Consider the following 6,931-nt stretch of genomic DNA (forward strand, 5'->3'; position numbering starts at 1 on the left):
TCCTTGTCTCAAAGAGCTTGCATTTGATTGCATGTACTTTGCTATTAAATACTTTTGATTAAGGACTAAGATGAATCCACACCAAGGATCTTTCCTTAGAAAGAAATTCAATTGAATTCAACAAATTAAAAATGCAACATGAAGCGGTGGTGAAGGTAATTTGATAAATGAAAGGAAGAGACAAAATAATATTCCTAAAATGGAATCCAGCATCACTTCTCTGTTCAAAACTCATCTGTGGCTCCCTATTGCCTCTAGGATAAAATATTAAGTCATCATCCTGACTTTTAAACCTATAAGCTGGATAAAACCTACCTTTCCAGACTTATGTTGCATACAGAAGCATGTAGCAGAGAAGACCTAGGGCTTACCCTTTAATAAGACTAAGTCATATGAGCTTCGTGTGGGCTATGCTGGTTCAGACAGAAAGGCAGACTCTTTCATGGCTGTTTTATATTCACAAGCTTGTTAGTGGGGAGGGAAACCCAAGAAACTTTTTTGGAAAATTTTAGATTTTTTATAACAGTGGACAGGGAGTAGGGATGGAGAGGACATGTATTTTTGTCATAGCCTGATGTAAGTTCTAGCCCCATCAGTCAGATGCTATTGTCCACACACAGTCATTGGCTATGGAGTTTCACCAGACATACCCTGAGGTATACCCAATATACCACCTTCCCCAAAGAGGATAAAAGGGAAGCACAGCATTAAGATACTACTGATACTTAGTAAATGGCAAAAGAGATAGGCCAGTCATGTAAGTTAGCCCTTTCAAGGTATAGCACAGCCTGTCTTGCAGCTGGGATGTCTCATACTACCATGATGGAAGGGTATGTGGATAGGATGGTGGGGTAGTCAAGTATTCAAGGGAGAAGAATTGATTATACCACCCTAACCCCCAAATTGAGCCATTTCTGAACTGGCCCCCTTGGGGGACCCAGTTCTGGACTGTAACTCCCAAGCAATGCATGTCACCAGCTTGTGGGAGAAATTAAAAACATGGCCATAACCTAATTTCATTTGTCTTTCCTTAGAACAAACTCAAGACCAACCATCACCTCCCCCACTCAAAACACTATGCCTCGATTTATGCAGCCAAAATTTGCATTAGCTTTTTGACTGTTGTGTCACATAATGAACTCCTATTGAGCTTGCAGAGCAGCAAAACCCTCTGTGAAGCCCAGAAATATATTGAACTGTGCCAAAAGAGGAGTGAAAGAGTAACAGTTGAAGGGTTATTTTTCATTTGGACCAATAGTTTCATTGGTATAGGAAGTTCCCAGTATGGAATTTCTTTTGTCAAGCACATCCGCATTTTTTTTGAAATACATAATCACATAAAATTGGCTGGGCCACTGAGAGGTCATGTGATTTGCCTATATTCACATAGCCAGCATGTGACAGAGCCAGGACTTAAATCCAGATATTCATGACAACAGTCAGCTCCAACTACTATTCCATACTGCCTTTCACACAGCTTAAGGTAGATGTCAAAAAAAAAAAACCTTGAAATTAAATTTACCTGGAGATTCATGGACTGCCTAGCCCCCGCAACAGAAAACTTTGTTCAGACAAGCCATGTCCCTCAGACATAAGGGTGCCTAGACAATTAGAATCTCTTAACAATAATAAACAATGCACCTGAATTTGAGTCAAACACATTTTTTTTCCTAACTTAGGCATGAATTCAATCAATCAGAACATATCCGGATGATATGTTTGTCATAAGGTCATTTCATGTTATTGTGGACAGATACTGAGGGTTTCAACATTTCTTTTCAATTTTTACTTAAGGGAGAAACTTTTTTTTGGCTTATTTAAATCATTCTTTTTAAAACTGTGCTTCTTATGTGATTAAGTTTGGGGAATGAGGAGCTTATCAACAACAAAAGCTTTTAATAACGATATGACTTAAGCTGGAGTCTTGTCTTTATTGTTCTGAGGTCCAGGCAGAAAAGCAGCTTCTAGAAAGGATTCCTATTCCCAGTCAGTCCTTTTATATATGCAAGTATGAAACTTAGAAATGAAGGTAAGGTCAACAGTTCCAAGACAAAACAGAATAGTCTGATCACCAGATGTATTAGACTCAAAATTCCACATTTTTGCTATAATGTTCAGGAAGTTGTGGCTGTCGAGCTTTGGTCTGTGAGGGGGCGTACAGAGAGTAAAATGGCAGAGTGGAGTGCTAGACCTAGAGTCAGAAAAACTTGGGTTCAATTTCTGCCTATGACTCTTGCTAGGCATATGATGTAAGAGAATAGGAGTGTAGATCTAAAGCAAGAATGGATCTCAAAGGCCACCTATTCCAATCCTCTCATTTTATAGGTGAAAAAATTGAAGCCTAGGAAGATTAGATGACTCCCCAAGATCACACAGAGTGTAACATCTGAGGTGAGATTTGAACCCAGATGACCTAACTCCAGTACCTGTGCTCTTTTCATTATAACACTCTACCTCCTCATATCCACAATGAGCCTCAATTTACAAACTTGTGAAATGGGGATAATAGCCCCTATCTCACAGGGTTGTTAGCAGAATCAAATGGCATAATGGATGCAAAATGCTTTTCAAGGTTTAAAGGATTATATTACAGAAGCACCAAATTTCAGAGATGATAATAGGATCCTTTGATCCCAGACAGAAGCTCAGTCTACCATCTAGTTCAATACACATCTGAAAGGAATCTTCACCATAACATACCTGATAAGTGGTCCTCCAAGTTTTTCCTAAATATCTACAAAATCAGGGAAACCATTGTCTATTATTATTCTCATTATCATCATCATTATCATCAATATTATCACTATTTTCATTGTTATAAATACTATAGTTGTATCCATTAGATGGCTTTGTCCTGATATGTGGTATAAAATTATCAAAATTTTTAGGGCTGGAGTATCAGAACTCCAGTCAAAATCCTTCCCAAAATGTGCCCTAAGGCTAAATAAAGATAACATATAGGTTGTAAAAAGCTCTATAGAAGCATCAATTTCACTGCTTAAAAAAAGCAGTCACTCTGCCCTCTCTCCTTCTTCCTTCATTGTTTTTGTTGAATTTCCTTAAACGATTATTGAAGGAAAAAGATTGTATCTGTATACTCTGAATCAATAGACACAGCTATTAAAGCTGAAAACTGCACTAAGACCTTTGGGACACTTTGTAATTAACTTTTTAAAAGTGAGGTAAGTCAGTTAAAAATCATGCTGGTATTTGGTATTATTATAATAATAATTATTATTGTTATTGTTATTATTATTATTATTAAGTTTGTCATAGTACATAGAGACCTGATTTAGGAAAACTCAGGTTCCAGTTTCCCTCTGCCCCCTGCTGGTGTAATCATTTAATTTCTCAATACCCTCAGGTAACTGGCTAGGCCTTTCATTGCAGAGGAGGAGGGAGGGAGAGAGGAAGGGAGGGACTTGTTCTACATTGGTAGTACAAGTCCCTCATCAGGACCTCCCTATACTAATAAAAATCATGGGTCCAGTAGAGGAAGCTAAATGGTATGGTGGATATAGCCCTAGACCTGGAGTCAGGGAGACCTGAGTTTTTAATTTGACCTCAGACAGTAGCTGTATGACCCTGGGAAAGTCACTTAACTTCTGTTTGCCTCAGTTTCCTCAACCATAAAATAGGGATAATAACAGCACCTATCTTGCAGGATCTTTGTGAAGATCAAATGGTGAGTCTATCTATCTATATTTCTACATTTAGATATACATATCTAGATACATATATATATAGATAGATACATCTCTAGATATAGTGATGTATCTAGAAGCAGATATGTTTATTCCCTTTTGCCCTCCCATAAAAATATAATTGTTATCATAGCTCACATTTACATAGAGCTTTAAATTTTACAAAATGCTTTTCATACATTATCTTATTTAATAGGCACTGTGTTCAATTCAATTTTTATTGTTTTAACCAGATATACTCATTAACTAATTAAAAACAGTCGATCCAGTAACTCAATATAGCTACAATATGAGTGAGAATAATTGTGGATTAAGCTAGATCAATGTTATGCAAATTGATAAATTCAGACACTTCAGCTCAAAAAGTTCAGTGACAACCACAGGTAGATTATATGAATAGCGAGTACACGCACACACGCACACACACAAACACATGCACACATATACACAAAACTCTGATTTTTTTTTTCTCTCTCCTCAATTGTCCGTGGAAATGCAGGAGCAGAATGGCAAAAGAATTCTCCAAAGAAATATCTCCCAGCAGTGAAATTCCTGGACCAAACTTCCTGAAGAAAAGAGGATAAGTTCAGGGACAATACCAAGTTCCTGGACCAACTAGATTTTGGGAACAGCAAGAGAGAAGGCCAAAGTGTTAAAGGGCAAACTCAGAGTGAAAGAATGAAAAATCATTTATTAAGGTGTTAATATGTGAGCTAAGTACTGTACTAAGCATTAGGGATACAAATAGAAAAGCAAGACATTCCTTCTCTAAAGCAGCTTACTTTTTTTTTTTTTTTTTTTTGGCCAGCATACAGACACATTTATTTCCTTGGCCCCATATCCACCCCAAATCTAGTTCTGAGAAAGGAGTCTCTCCTCTCCTCTAAGAGACAGACCTCCTACCCCACTCCCTGCCGAGACACCTGGGCTCCCATCATTCCAAGCCCTGGCTCAGCTAGAACCACTTCAGATACGGGGACCCTTGGCCTCCTCGGGATCCTCAGGGGCTACTCCCAGCTGAGGAATCACCCCCAGCCTTCACTGGAGTCTGCCCAGCCTGGGGGATTGTTCTGAGTCTTCTTGGGGGCCGGGGTGGGCCGGGGGAGGGGAATGATCAGGCCGCAGTTTTGTTCCTGGTCTTCTGCAGGTTCCCACCTGGAGATCACTCTTGGTCTTCTGCAGGCCCAACCCCAGAGAGGTTCACGCTGGCTTGTTCTGTGCAGGGAACCTGTGGAGGGTTTTCTGCAGGGTCCACACGGGGAAGATCTGGGCCAAGACCATCATTCTGGCTTTTCTTCTAGATCTTCTAGGTCTTCCTGGGGAGCATCTGGACTGAGGGATTGATTGCTCAGGCTCCTCCCCAGGTCTCCAAGAGCAGAATCCAGGCTGGTTGACTTCTGTAGTTCTTCCTCAGCGTCCACCTGGGCAGGGTCCGGGCTGGGGGACAGCTCTAGGACCATTGCCTCCAGCCAAAGCGGGTCCATGCTGGGGCCTGCGAAGGAGCTGGGAGAAAATGGGGGTGGCGGATGCTTGCGATGGGCATGTCACCGTAGAGTGTCGCCCTCAGTGAAGCGAAGCCAACAGATGGGGCACTGGTAGGGACGCTCGCCTGAGTACACACAGCCATGGTGGGTCAGCTCCCCAGCTTCACGGAAACGCCGCGGGCAGAGGACACAGTTAGGGCCACAGGCCAGCATGGATGTTCTCTTCTCCCGCTAAGCCCATTTGAAGGTCTTGCCACAGGCTGGGCAGGTGTGTGACTTGAGTTCTGAGTGAGAGATGCGGTCTGAGAAGTAGGGAACGGCACAAAGGGAGAGAGGGCAGAAATGTGATGCCCGCCGGCCCAGGACCTCCTGCCCACCTCACCTGCCTGGGGCACGATGTATGGGATACCCTGGGCTTCGATCAACAGGACTCCACCTCCAACCACAGCCTCAGGGTGTTTCCCCTGGCGTAGAGCCTCAGGGCCCACCACCCTGTTTGCTGGTGGATGGGGAGAACGTCCGGCTCAAGGAGGAGTCAGCGGAGGAGCCAGCCCGCCTGCGCGGCGGCAGCGACGGAGGTGCACGCCATGGGTATCGGCTGGAGGACTCTGTCTCCTTGGCTGCTGGCTTTGGGCTGGAAGGGTCCATCAGGTGCTGGGGATTTGGGGGGCCAGTCCACAGGACTTAGGCTCAATGATCATTTCCTTTTTCAAAAGGTAGGAGAACCAATGGAGAAAGAAAAGTGTTGCCTGAAGAGACTAATGTGGATGTACAGGGGCCTCACTGGCCAAACTGGATTTTAAACAGAACCTCATTTGCATGTAGCTTAGGAGAGCGCGGCGGGAGGAAGGGGGGCGGCATGAACCGTGGGAGTTTACTTTCAAAATAAGGGAGACTCTACATATGGGAGGATTCAATAACAGAGCAAAAGTCTGGTGACCCTTAGGGTTTGGAAATGAGGCAGAAATCAAGGACCAGGAATTCTCTAGGTGTATGCACAAGTTAAATGACAATACCTAGAAGTTTTGAGAGTATAGCTGCAGGGCAGATAATAGGACCCAGTAGATCTTAAGGAGCAATGGCTGGGCAGATTATAAAGCCTGGTGGTTCACCATCCTGCCATAAGGATTACATTTGATCATTCCCTTCTTATCCAAATGGTGTGAGTAGCCAGGCTAGAGGATCAAAGAGAGGCAGGGGCTCTGATTTACCATTCAAGGGAGTAGCAATAAGAATCTGTATCCACCCTGGAGAAGGTATTCAAGCACCTGGTGGGAAGTGGGGATTGGGGCAGAGAATAAAAAGTCTCAGATCATCACAAAACTCGTCCCTGTTGGTTCCTTGAAGGCCCATTAGTACTTAATAAATTTGAAAATGAATTGAATTCAATTAAGTGATTTGGCAGACATTATAGACTGTATTCTACCACTTACATTTCATGAAGATCCCCAAGATGATTTATTACTTTCTGAGTTTTCTGCAGTCTTCACTATTGTCAAGGGCTTTGTAAAAGGGGCTTTAGAAATGATGTTCACCTCCTCCAGATTAATTCTGGGAAATAAACGTAATAAATTTTAGAGGCTGTTATTTACCAAAGTCTTTACATAATGGTACCTCCATAAAAATGAGTATATGTTTTAAAACCTGAGCATTTACATTTCAATAGTTGATCAAGGCAATGTCTCAAGTTGATATCAACAGTGTGGCTAACAGCTTTAGTAGACTACAATTTTCCCAATGGAT

General features: G+C 42.2%; 1 pseudogene; it reads right to left on the reverse strand.

Moving 5' to 3' along the window:
• Positions 1-4,984: 4,984 nt before the first annotated feature.
• Positions 4,985-5,889, reverse strand: LOC114034631 (annotated as a pseudogene).
• Positions 5,890-6,931: the final 1,042 nt, after the last annotated feature.

The sequence above is a fragment of the Vombatus ursinus genome, unplaced genomic scaffold (assembly GCF_900497805.2).
Source record: "Vombatus ursinus unplaced genomic scaffold, bare-nosed wombat genome assembly UNPS02009062.1, whole genome shotgun sequence".
NCBI classification, from domain to species: domain Eukaryota; kingdom Metazoa; phylum Chordata; class Mammalia; order Diprotodontia; family Vombatidae; genus Vombatus; species Vombatus ursinus.